The 11665-nt window shown below is 43.3% G+C and overlaps 1 protein-coding gene across 1 annotated transcript in view; it reads left to right on the top strand.

The window, feature by feature from the left end:
- The first annotated feature begins 10943 nt into the window (after positions 1 to 10943).
- The window catches only part of MIDEAS (mitotic deacetylase associated SANT domain protein), an 88050-nt gene continuing 87328 nt past the window's right edge, over positions 10944 to 11665 (top strand). Inside the window, exon 1 of the mRNA XM_048853447.2 lies at positions 10944 to 11134. The gene's annotated coding sequence lies outside the window, so the exon portion shown is untranslated. The remainder of the gene's footprint in view (positions 11135 to 11665) is intronic.

Below are 11665 nucleotides of genomic sequence, written 5' to 3'. Positions count from 1 at the left end.
AGATGCTACAGAGTTGGGCTGGGGAGCCCACCTGGGCCACATAAATTCAAGGGGCATGGTCCACAGAGGACAAAACACTACACAGAAACATGTTAGAACTCAGAACCTTGAGGGGGCATTCTTCCCGGTCCTATAATACTCTGTAATGAAGATAATGACAGCCAATATGTCAGCAATGTACTATGTAAAGAAGCAAAGGTGGGTCCTCGTTTTTCCCCTCTTCAGGGAAACAAGCCGTGGAACTGGTGCTAACTACATGGCATAACTCCAAAAGCGCTGCGCCTTTTGGGAGCCAGCACGGACATGGCAGATTTCCTAAGAAGACAGTCTGTCTTCATAAGTGGTCATTGTTGAAATCCATCACCATGTGTTAACCAAAACAGGAGGCCAGGAGTCTCGGTCTCGGGTTCACCTCCCTTCCTGTTTCTGTCACCAGGGATTTGTGCTCCCAGATATGACTCAGACAGGATAAAGGTACAACAAGGTTTATTGATGGGGTGGCAAGGACTCCCCAGGTAACAAGATGAGACTGATAATAAAGTCTGTAGGCAGGCTGTATCAATAGGGATCTATATACGAGGTTCAAAATGACAATGACACTGCCATCTCTGGTAGCTTGATTTGATGGTGTCTTCTCCTCTTTAGGATGGATGCAGCATGACAGGACGGCCAGAACGCTTAGTTGGAGATAGAACCTCAAGGCAGAACCAGATGAGCTTCTTCTCGGGTAAGATGAAAGCATTCAGATAATTAAATCCCTCCCTTTCCCTTTACCTGCGTCGTGCCTGGGACAAATGATCACTATAGGAGATGGATTAGGTGCATGTAGGTAAGTATATTCCCTGCTTAAGATGACCCTTGTGGGCTGAATGGCCTACCCTGTTAACCCTCAGCCACTTGCTCTGCCCCAAACAGACAGCAACAAGACTCTGCCATTCCGGCAGACAGCCCTGTTCTAATCTGAGCACCGCCCTTATATAGACATAGCGTTGCTAGGCAGATTAGCCAATGACAGTAACCATCTTTTTCTGCCTAAACATAAAAGGGCGCCAAATTCAGAGTGAGGAGGGGACAAGAAGGGCTTACAAAATGGATGCCTAGTTGTCCTTTAGAGGATCCAGGATGGCCTTAGGATTTTTACCTCTACACATGTTGTTATTCCATCAATGGGGGGATTTGGTAATAGACATGTTTGCCACCAAGGGCAATGCCAAGCTCTCACACACTTCTGTTCTCGAGGAGACATGAGCCTGAGACCTTTGCCAGATGTCTTCCTTCTGTAGTGGAATTAGGGCCTCCTTTATGCTGTCCCACTGACTACTATTCCCTAGAGTGATTTCCAAGCCCAGACAAGACCAGGTCAAACTCATTTTCAGAGCTTTCTACTGGCTGAGGAAGTTGTGGCCAACGGACCTTTCTACTGTGCTCGCAACCATATATCAGGCTTCCAGACTGCCGAGACCTGTTGTCACAAGATAGTCAAGTATTCCATCCAGATGCAAAATTGTTACAACTGACAGCCTGGATGTTGGCTTGCTGAATACTTTGGAAAGGGACTGCTCCTTACGTATTCAGGAGATACTGGCACAGAGATGGAAGTTATCTATGAGGAAAACATACTTTTCCAATTAGTAAAGGTTCTCAATATGGGCAGCCACTGTGACCTAGACTCAGTGCATGCCCCGGCACTGGGGATTGTAGACTGTTTGCTGCAGATAAAGCATTCACTGTTTTCATTTAGCCCAAATAAAGTCCATCTTGCAGCAATGTCAGTGTATCATCCACTGATACGTTTGCTCTCCGTCTTCTCTCATCTGATGATACCCAGATTTCTTAAGGGCTTATTGCATGCTTATCCATTGGTCACTGGACCTACTTCATCATGGGGCCTCAGTGTCGTCCTTCTAAAGCTCATTGAGGTCACCTTTTCCTATCCCTGTTCTGACCCTTCCTGCAGGCTCCCACAGCTGGCTGCTGCAGCATGATGACTCTTACTCTGGAGGGGATCTAGTAACTTAAAAGTGAAAAAGCCTTCCAGTCTGCTAGACCTATTAGCACAACATTGAAACTGTTAAAGAGCCATTCAAGTGGTAATGAAGCGATTTAACAGGCATTTGCCAATCCCTAGGTATAGACTGTCAGTTTCTGAATTTACTGACAAAAACAATTGTGCATTACTGTAATGTTTACTCAGAACATGTTAGTCTACAGGACCTTAGTTTAAAATTTGTTTTAAAAATACTTCATTAGTGTGTTGCTGAAGATGATAAAATTATATCTCTAAAAAACTCCTTGAAGAGAGTGGTGAGCTGGAGCTGGTACGCACTGGTTTGCTAGAACCGGTTGTTAAATTTAGAAGCCCATGGGACAACCGGTTGTAAAAGGGCTTCTAAATTTAACAGCCAGCCAAAAGTGGCACTTTAGGCCTGAGTGCGAAGCCGCCGCTTGCTTCTCAGCCCTCCCCGGCTTCCTGCGCAAACAGCTGATTCGCGGGAAGCCAGGGGAGGGGGCGGAGAAGCAGAGTGGGGCGGCGCATTCAGGGGAGGAGGCGGAGTGGAGGTGAGGTGAGCTGGGGCTGGGCGCAGGGCGGGGAGCTGCCGGTGGGTGCTCTGCACCCACCAAATTTTTCCCTTGGGTGCTCCAGGGCTGGAGCACCCACGGAGTTGGTGCCTAAGGCGCCACTTTTGATGGAATCGGGGGGGGGGGGGGAGCGACTGCTCCCCCGCCCCTAGGAGCCAGAGGGACCTGCCGTATGCTTCCTGGGAGCTGCCCCGGGTAAGCACTGCCGGGATTCCCCACCTCGCCCCCCAGAAGGTCCCTTTGGCTCTTAGGGGCGGGGTGAACACCCACTACGGTGACCCATGAGATCCTCCTGCCCAGTTCTGGGGGCAGACAGGGGATGGGGGGTGGTTGGGGCAGGGGTCCGGGGGCGGCATCGAGGAATGCGAGGGGTTGGATGGGGCAGGAGTCCCCGGGGGGTGGGGGTGGGCCACGACCCCCTTGTGGGGTGAGGAGGGAACTGGTTGTTAAGATTTTGGCAGCTCATCACTGGATAACACCTCTTTCCTGCCAGATAGCTAGACAAACGAGTTTCCCTTTCTTTACTTCTGACTATTTGATCTAGTTTTAAGAGAACCCTCTAGCAAGATCAGTACCATAGTAAGATATAAAATCTTTTGTTATGCCTAAAATCTTTGGAAACATATTTTTTAAAGTTGGTGAAATTTCATAAACATGTCTGTTGTCATGGAGATCACACAAAGTAAATGTGTGTTCCCTTTTTCTAAAAGCAATGAACATTGTTATGAACACACTAAACCTCTGTGACTGATTCATTTAAAATAATGTCTTTGTTTCAGTGCGTTAACTATGTAGTAATCTGGAATGATTACTTTATGAAGGCTTAAGAATACATTTAAAATATAAAATCAGCTTAGAAATACTGATTCAGAAAATGTAAATCAGAGAAGAGTTGCATCATGTATTCCATAATATTTAATGTTGTATTCAGCTGGACAGCTGACTTGTCTTTACTACAAAGTTTTTGCAAATAAATCTCTGACAAACTTCAGGGTATATCAAAAAACCCGTGACTGACTTTTTTTATTACCAAGTTTAGTGCTTTTAATTAGGTACCTTCTGTATGTCCAGTCTTCCACCTTCTGGCATGCAGTGGAAAACATGCTCCATTTTCTTTAGAAAGAAATTGCAGAGAGTTTTTTTTTTTCTCAAATGTCATTTGCTTCATTTGGGTTCAGGGATTGGCTGGAAAGGGGTGATCAAAGAGGGGGAGGGAAGAGAGGAGGGAGACAGTGGGGAGAGGGTGGGGCCTGGGGCAGAGCAGGGGTGGAGTATGGGCAGGGCCACAGGTGGGCTGGGTAGCCAGCTTCTCCAAGCAGCAGCTTCACCCACCACCCATGACAGCAGTGGACACTGCAGTCTTCTTAGGCAGGGGCTGTATTCACAGAGCCGAATGCGTTGACACCGTACATTCTGTGTGAGGGAGAGGGTACAGGGCTCTCTGCGGAGAACTGTGATTTTCCCCTGCCGTGAGGCGAGCCAGGTGGCTCGGTATCCTTTGCTGCCTTATCCCTCCGCCCTGGGCTGTGAGCCCAGACTGCCATCGGGCATAGGAGCACTAGTTTAATAATACTGTGTAGGGCCCCATAAATCCTAAGGACAGCCCTGCCCTCTCCCCTTGTGGGTTCCAGGACTAGCTGGTCCAAGAAGCAGTCATTTATGGTGTCTAGAAATTTTATCTCTGCATCCAGCCCTGAGGTAACATTTACCCAGTCAATATAAGGATAGTTGAAATCACCCATTATTATTGCGTTTTCTGGTTTTATAGCCTCTCTGACTTCCCTTAGCATTTCACAATCATCATCACCGTTAGGTGGTCGGTAGTATATTTCTACTGTTTTACTCATACTATTTAAGCGTGGACTTCCTATCCATACAGATTCTATGGTACAGTTTGATTCATATAGGATATTCACCTTATTTGCCTCTACATGATCTACTCTGTCATTCCTATATATTTTGTACCGTAGTCTTACTGTGTCCAGTTCTTAGTAAGAGACCGGCAATAATAGTGAGGGATTTGATTATTAGAAACATAAATAGTTGGGTTTGTGATGACTGGTAGAACTACATGGTGAATTGCCTGCCAGCTGCGATGGTAGCAGATCTCAAGAGACATCCAGATAGCCTTATAGGTAGTGCTGGGGAGGAGCTAGTGGTTGTGGTACATGTGCATACCGATGACATAGGGGAAGGTAGAAGAGAGGTCCTGGAGGTCAAATTTAGGTTACTGGGTAAGAGATTAAAACCCAGGACTTTCATGATAGCATTCTCCGAAATGCTTCCAGTTCTACATACAGGGCCAGTAAGACAGGCAGAACTGCAAGGTCTAAATGCATGGATGAGATGATGGTGTAGGAAGGAGGGATTTAGGTTTATTAGGAACTGGAGAACCTTTTGGGGAAGGAATAGCCTATACAGGAGGAATGGGCTCCATTTTAATCAAAATGGAACCAGACTGCTGACACACAAAATGAAAAAGGTTGTAGAGGATTTTTTACACTAAGGGCTGGGGGAAAGTCATCAGGTGCGGAGGAGTAAGTTGTTCAAATAGAGACATCCCTAGGGACCTCCAGTAGTGCATTAAGCGATGTGACTAACGTATGTCAGTGTGGTTTATTCCCTCTCTCATATCTAACAAGGTCTCATCATGATTCTTAGGGAGCCAGTTTGTTTCTGATTTGCATAAACTGCTTCTTACAATTAAATAGTGAAGTTCCTGTCCCTTGCTGAAGCCAACAGAACAAATTTAGAGTTTCTGTCTAAAGCTGTTTTTGAGATATGAGGAGCAAAATTAATATTAAGAAACTTTGCAAAAGGTGAAAACAACTCCTTTTTTGAATCTGCTCATTTCCAAATACCTTTTGCTGATTTGCTTCAAAATTCCCAGAAAAATTCTATCCTCGCATAAAATCACACATGTAAAATTGTATTTGGGTTGGTTTAATTCTCATACAGATGGGGAAAGGTGTTGATGTAGGACTTTTAATGGGACTCTAGCTTCCTCTGTAATAAGAATAAAGTATCTTGTCAGATACTGTATTCTTACAAGCATTTTCCGTTGTAATAGCAGATTAAAAGAAAGCTAAACATTTCGGATTTTAACCGAAGTTTTGTGTTTTAGTGTTATTGGTTCCTAAATCATCAACCTCAAAATTAAACATTAAAAACAGAAATTAAAAACCAAATAACTTTGCAGAAATCTAAGTTTCTGAAATGCAATAATCGTTTGTATTTCTGTATTACCTTTCCTCTGAGGATCTCAAAGCAGTTTACAATCATTTAATTAAGCCTCCACCTCTATAAAGGAAGTAAAGAAAATAGAAGGAACACTTCTCCCATACACCTGTGAGTTGGAACATGGCAACTATTTAACAATGCATGGCGATGACACAAAACAACAGTTTATGGTAGAAACTGAAGAACAATATCATATCCAATAGAAAATGCAGGGGAAATTTAGGTAGTCAGAATGCAACTACATGAGTTGGAACTTGGTGAGGACAATAGGGTTTACTACTACTTCTCTTGCAGAGTGTAATACTGTTTTTAGGGATCATAAGTGGACAGGACCTTTATTTTACCTGTCATTCAAAGGATAGCATCTCTAGTAGCACAATATCCACTCCCACAATGCAGAGGCATTGGCTCAGCTCTGACTCAGAGGAAAGAGTGCCACCTACTGAATATCAGCTCCACTTTTTGCAGAACACAGGTATATGCTGCAAATCTTTCATCCAAATTCTGACTCAGCATAATTTATTAAGGTTATAAGAGCTGACATCATTACAGCACAAGATATGCCTATACAGACTTCAGAACTTAGGGGTTTTATATGTTTTATAGGAAATGTTCTCATTTGCTAAGATGTTTTAATTTAGCAATAAAATAAATGATCTAATAGGGAGTACATACATATTGAGCTTTGTTACTGTTATATTGGTAGAGTCATAGTCTGACACATACACAAACCTTGCAAATCATAGCAACAAAGAGGACAGCACAGTAACAGCAGCTGCTGCAATGAAAAATTATAATAGCTATGGTTTTGGAGAAAACAATATTGTAAAAAGTGGAGACTGAGGAGTGGGGGAGCTATGTAATAGTGCACAGTGGCAAAACCTTTACAAAACACTTTATAAAGCCTTATATATAGTACACCAAGGTAACTAGTGAATAAACATATCCATGTCATGGTGACTTTGAACTTTGTCCTTGTGGTTACTATGTTGCCTTGGCTCTGGGTCAGCAGGTGATAGGTTCGGACTTAGATAGTGTAGTACTAAGGGGATGGCCGTGTTTAAAATACCTGCAAGAAGAGGATAAAACACACACATTCTGGGCATTGCAATGTTAATATCTATAATGCAGGATCATATCATTTCTGTCACAGTGTTGCTTTTGCATTACTATGTTGTGTTTTGCATTGCAGTTCACAACGCAAATATTTCACTTCATTAAACTCAGTCAGGTGAAGTGCTGTTCACTCATCCTTGCTAGGAGGCAGGGCTGTGCTCTGGCATGTTCCACTTCCAACGTGGTTTGAGGGCTTAGTAGGTACTGCTTTTCAAATGAGCTGAATTAAACTTAAATCAGTTCTCTCCATCTCCATTCACATTTTCCAAGAAAGATCTAGATCCTATGACACTTTTGCAAAAGAGCAGGTAATAACTCCAGTGTACAACAGTACACCTTACTAGTTTGTATTAGGGCAAATTCAACCCTGGAGCCAATGCATGCACCTCCCATTGCCTTCCGTTGGATTCACCACATTTACAACAAGTTTGAATTTGCTTCTTTATGTACTGGCCTGTGAGCAATTGCTAAGCACACAGGCCCAGACCCAGAAAGGTAGTTAAGCTCCTAGACCCTAGACTTTGGTGCCTAAGTTTCAGTTTTGGCTCTGCTGTGATCCACAAAACACCTACCAAACCCAGAAGGTACTTAAATTCAATTGGTGCTTAAGTTTTCAGGCCAAAAGTTCCCTTGGTAATTGGCCACCTATGTTTCAGCAGCTGAGCATCCACAGTGCTGCTGGCTTATAGGTGTTTGGTCACCCATCTCTCACCTATGCTCCAGAGCAATTCACAAACTGGGTGAAGATAGGCATTTAGCTGCCTAAGTTACATGAAGGGCACAATCCAGTGCGTGGTCTCTGAGTGTGCCTGCTGGATTTAGATTTAAATTTAAATTTCTCATTTAAAATCTGGCCAGACAAGGAAGTTGTGGCACCATCCACATTGTAACATTTAACCTAGTGCTTAGGGCACATACTGGGGATATGAGAGACCCAAGTTCAATTTCCCTCTTGCCAGCAGAGAGAGAGAGAGAGGATTTGAACAGGAGGGTGTCCCACCTGTCAGGAGCATGCTCCAATCACTGAGCAATTCTGATGGGAGTTCTCCCTCATTCTCTCTTGCTGAAGCTATTCCAATGTGGCTAAATAATGAAAGTGTAACTGAAACAGGGGGACTTGACCCACGTTCCTAGGTAGATGCTCTAATGACTGGACTATAGAGTCATCTTTCTGCTCTTTCTCCTACCCAATGACTAACTTAAGTATTTATCCCTGGTAGAACAGTTATTGGGTGCATGCACATGCTAGAGAGACACTGTGGTCCAGTGGCTATGGCAGCTGTGTGGGAGGCCCAGTATCTGGTCCAGTTGCTTTGCTTCAATAACTCATCAAGAGAGGCTCAGGGAACTCCCATACCAGGCTATCCCATAGCTCAGTAGTTAGCACACTTTCCTGAGAAATTGGAGACACTTCTTCAGATCCTTTCTTCCCCTCTAGCAGAGAGAGAAGATTGAACCCTGGGTTTCTCACAGCCTGGGTGAGTGCTCAAACCACTGGGCTAAAAGGTATAAAGTGGTGGTGGCAGCGGCGGCGGCTGCAACAGCAGCCTATTCTTTGCCATTTTTGTGCGGAGCCAGGCAGTTTGCCTAACCATTCCCTCAAAAGTGCCTAAGCTGCCTGACTCCAGGCAGCTGGTTCTCCTTTGTGGATAGCTCAGCAGAGATAGATATCTCACTGCTGCCTGGACTTAGGTGCTCATCTCTAACGGGGCAGCTGGGCTTAGCACACAGACCCGTGGTGGGCATCTCCCTTTTACTATTTTATGCAGCGCTGTGGCTTGCATGCTGGCTTTTGTGGATTGCGTTCTAAGGCACCTATCTCTCCTCATGGATTGTATAGCAGGGAGCCCAGGCATCTAACTTGGCTTTCAGAGTAACAGCCGTGTTAGTCTATATCCGCAAAAAGAAAAGGAGTACTTGTGGTACCTTAGAAACTAACAAATTTATTTGAGCATAAGCTTTCGTGACCTACATGAAACTTGGCTTTGTGGATCACTTCCTGTTGGTTTTTTTAGGTTCCTAAAAGTTAGGACCTGTCAGGCTCAGCATTCCAACACATGAATCCCTTCATGATCCCACCCATAATTCCTTCTGCATTGGATTACAGTCACTGAACTATCATTTCCATCTATACAGCACTTTTGGATAGCAAATATTAATGGTGCTAGAGAAAACTAACTCCTATTTGATTTTACTGTTGGTACAATGTTGCAATAATGGGGGTGGGGTTTGGAACAAGAGATAAATACTAAAAATATTTAAATGAGAAAAAAATTATTTGCTATTTGGAAAAAAATAGGTAACACTAAACCAGGAAATCATGGATGAAATTCTGGCTCCATTGAAATTAATGGGAGTTTTGCCATTGACTGTAGTGGAGCAAGGATTTTACTTCATGTCTTTAGTAAGGAACTTTATGTCACCAGCGTGCCTGGATAGAATTACATCCTTTGCATTACATGGTTTCTCATTATTGTACAGGTACTAAGAGGGAGGCAGTGTGGTGTAATAGACAGAGCACTGGGCTGGGACACCTGAAACCTGGTTACTGTTCCCAGATCTACAGCTAACTTGCTGTGTGATTTTGAGCAAGTCAATTCATTTCCCCATGCCTCAGTTTCTCACATCTATAGTGTGAAGATAATTATATTGACCTACTTTGTAAAGCACTTTGAGATCTATTGGTGGAACCTGTTATGTTGTTATATTACTGTTGAAGAAATAAAAAACCCACTGTAGAGTTGTTTGCCTGTATCATTTGTACATTATAAACCTACATAAACTAGAGATGAGAAAAATCCCCAGGTCTGAGTACAGTAATTCTGTATTAACCTTTGTGTGCTGGATAGACCCAAGCCTGGGTCTAAAGTAAATGGGTGTGGGAACATCAAGTGCTCAAAAGTGACAGAAAAAGGGATATACAGGAGTCTTTTCACAAAATGTTGCCATCTTAATTTTGATTTGACTTGTCAGTATATTTTTTCAATATGATTCACAGGATGATTTTTTTCCTGATCATTTTAACACTGTCCAAAGCATTGTTTTATATATTTAAAGTTTTGCTTGTGGTTAATGAAAGGGGGAGTGATGATGGAACAAGAAGTTCACTTCCTGACCTAAAGTGGAGCAGGGTGAGCATGTTTGTGAGCATGCAATATTTTTTTCCCTCAGGCCAGGGCGACGGAAAGGGTTATATTCCAGAACTGCATGTGAGCCATTGAGAAATCCCAGAGGTACATATTCCACTGGGTGAGAGGACAATTTCCTGTAGCAAGAAGAAAATTCTTTTAAAAAGTTTCAGATGTTTGAAATGTTCAGCATTTATTGAAATGCTCTGAAGATTGTTCAGAAACCCAGAACTCTATGACAGGTTTCAGAGTAGCAGCCGTGTTAGTCTGTATTCTCAAAAAGAAAAGGAGTATTTGTGGCACCTTAGAGACTAACAAATTTATTTGAGCATAAGCTTTCGTGAGCTACATCTCACTTCATCGGATGCATGAAAGCTTATGCTCAAATAAATTTGTTAGTCTCTAAGGTGCCACAAGTACTCCTTTTTTCCAGAACTCTATGGTTCCCCACTTTTAAGCTTACTGTATTGGCTTCAGGAGGGGAGCGGGGAAGAGAACCGGAAAATATATTCTCTGGGGCAAGTGGCTCCCTAAAACAAATCACATTATAATTTTTCCTTTTAAAAATAAGTAAATAGACTACAAGCTTAACGGGAAGGCTGGGGACTGGACACATTATATAACCTAGGAGTTTTGCAAAGTATGATATACACAGAGCGGCATTTCACAGTGAGATTTTGCTTCACAAATTGGTGCAGCAGAGACCTTCCCCTCCCCTCTTTTCTACAAATACGTAACAAATACTAAGCACAGACGGTCAAATCTGTGAGAAGGGCAGCAAGGATCACGCTAGCTAGTCAGAGCTGCTCAATAATCAAGGGTGGAAGAGAGGAAGGAGCTGCTTCCCGACTAGAGCTCTAAACTGCAGCTTCTGTGAGAGGAGCAGGAGGGAGGAGTTGAATTAAAGGGACTCATTGGGAGCCTCCTCCACTTACAGTATGAGGAAGTGACGCTTTTAGTGAGCCCCAGAGAGAAAGGAGCAAAGTTTTTGTTTGTTAATTGTTTCATCTTCGTCCCCCCTTCTCGGAGTAGCAGAGTTGGGAACAGAGCTAGTGCCTTTAGCTTCCAAGGTGAGCAAACAAATTCCACTCCCCACCCTCTTTCCTGCAGCTTTATTTTTGGTATTAATTTGTTTCCGTGTCAGTGGTATTTTTTTAAAAAAATCAGTGGGTTGGCCTGTGGTTATTTGGTGCAAGATGAGACGAAAAGAACTAGAGAGGGAGATCTGCTGTTAAGTTTCCGTTTATATGGCCTTGACACCCCCCATCTCAGCATTGCCAAATGACAGGAGCAGCTGACTTCGCTCTTCGGGGGCCCAGGCGCAAGAAACTGGAGTATAGCAGAAGTGCAGTGACACAAGTTCCTTTATTTATGAGAAACACAGCTTTTGTTTCTTCTGTTTGAAAACAGTCAAGATTAAATTCCTTTAAAATAAATTTTTAAAAAGGCACTGCAAAGCCATTCTCTCTTTTTTCCCCCCAAAGCCACATCAAGTCTCTAAATATGGGTTTGCGACCCCCTCCCCCTTAAGAAGCTGTCTCTTGCATATTTTTTTTCTCCTGTTAAAATTTCCATCTGATCTGTATTGGGATATCAGTGCA

The sequence above is a fragment of the Caretta caretta genome, chromosome 6 (genome assembly GCF_965140235.1).
Source record: "Caretta caretta isolate rCarCar2 chromosome 6, rCarCar1.hap1, whole genome shotgun sequence".
NCBI classification, from domain to species: Eukaryota; Metazoa; Chordata; order Testudines; family Cheloniidae; genus Caretta; species Caretta caretta.
Note: the sequence above shows the minus strand (reverse complement) of the source record. Positions and strands in the feature narration are given on the sequence as shown.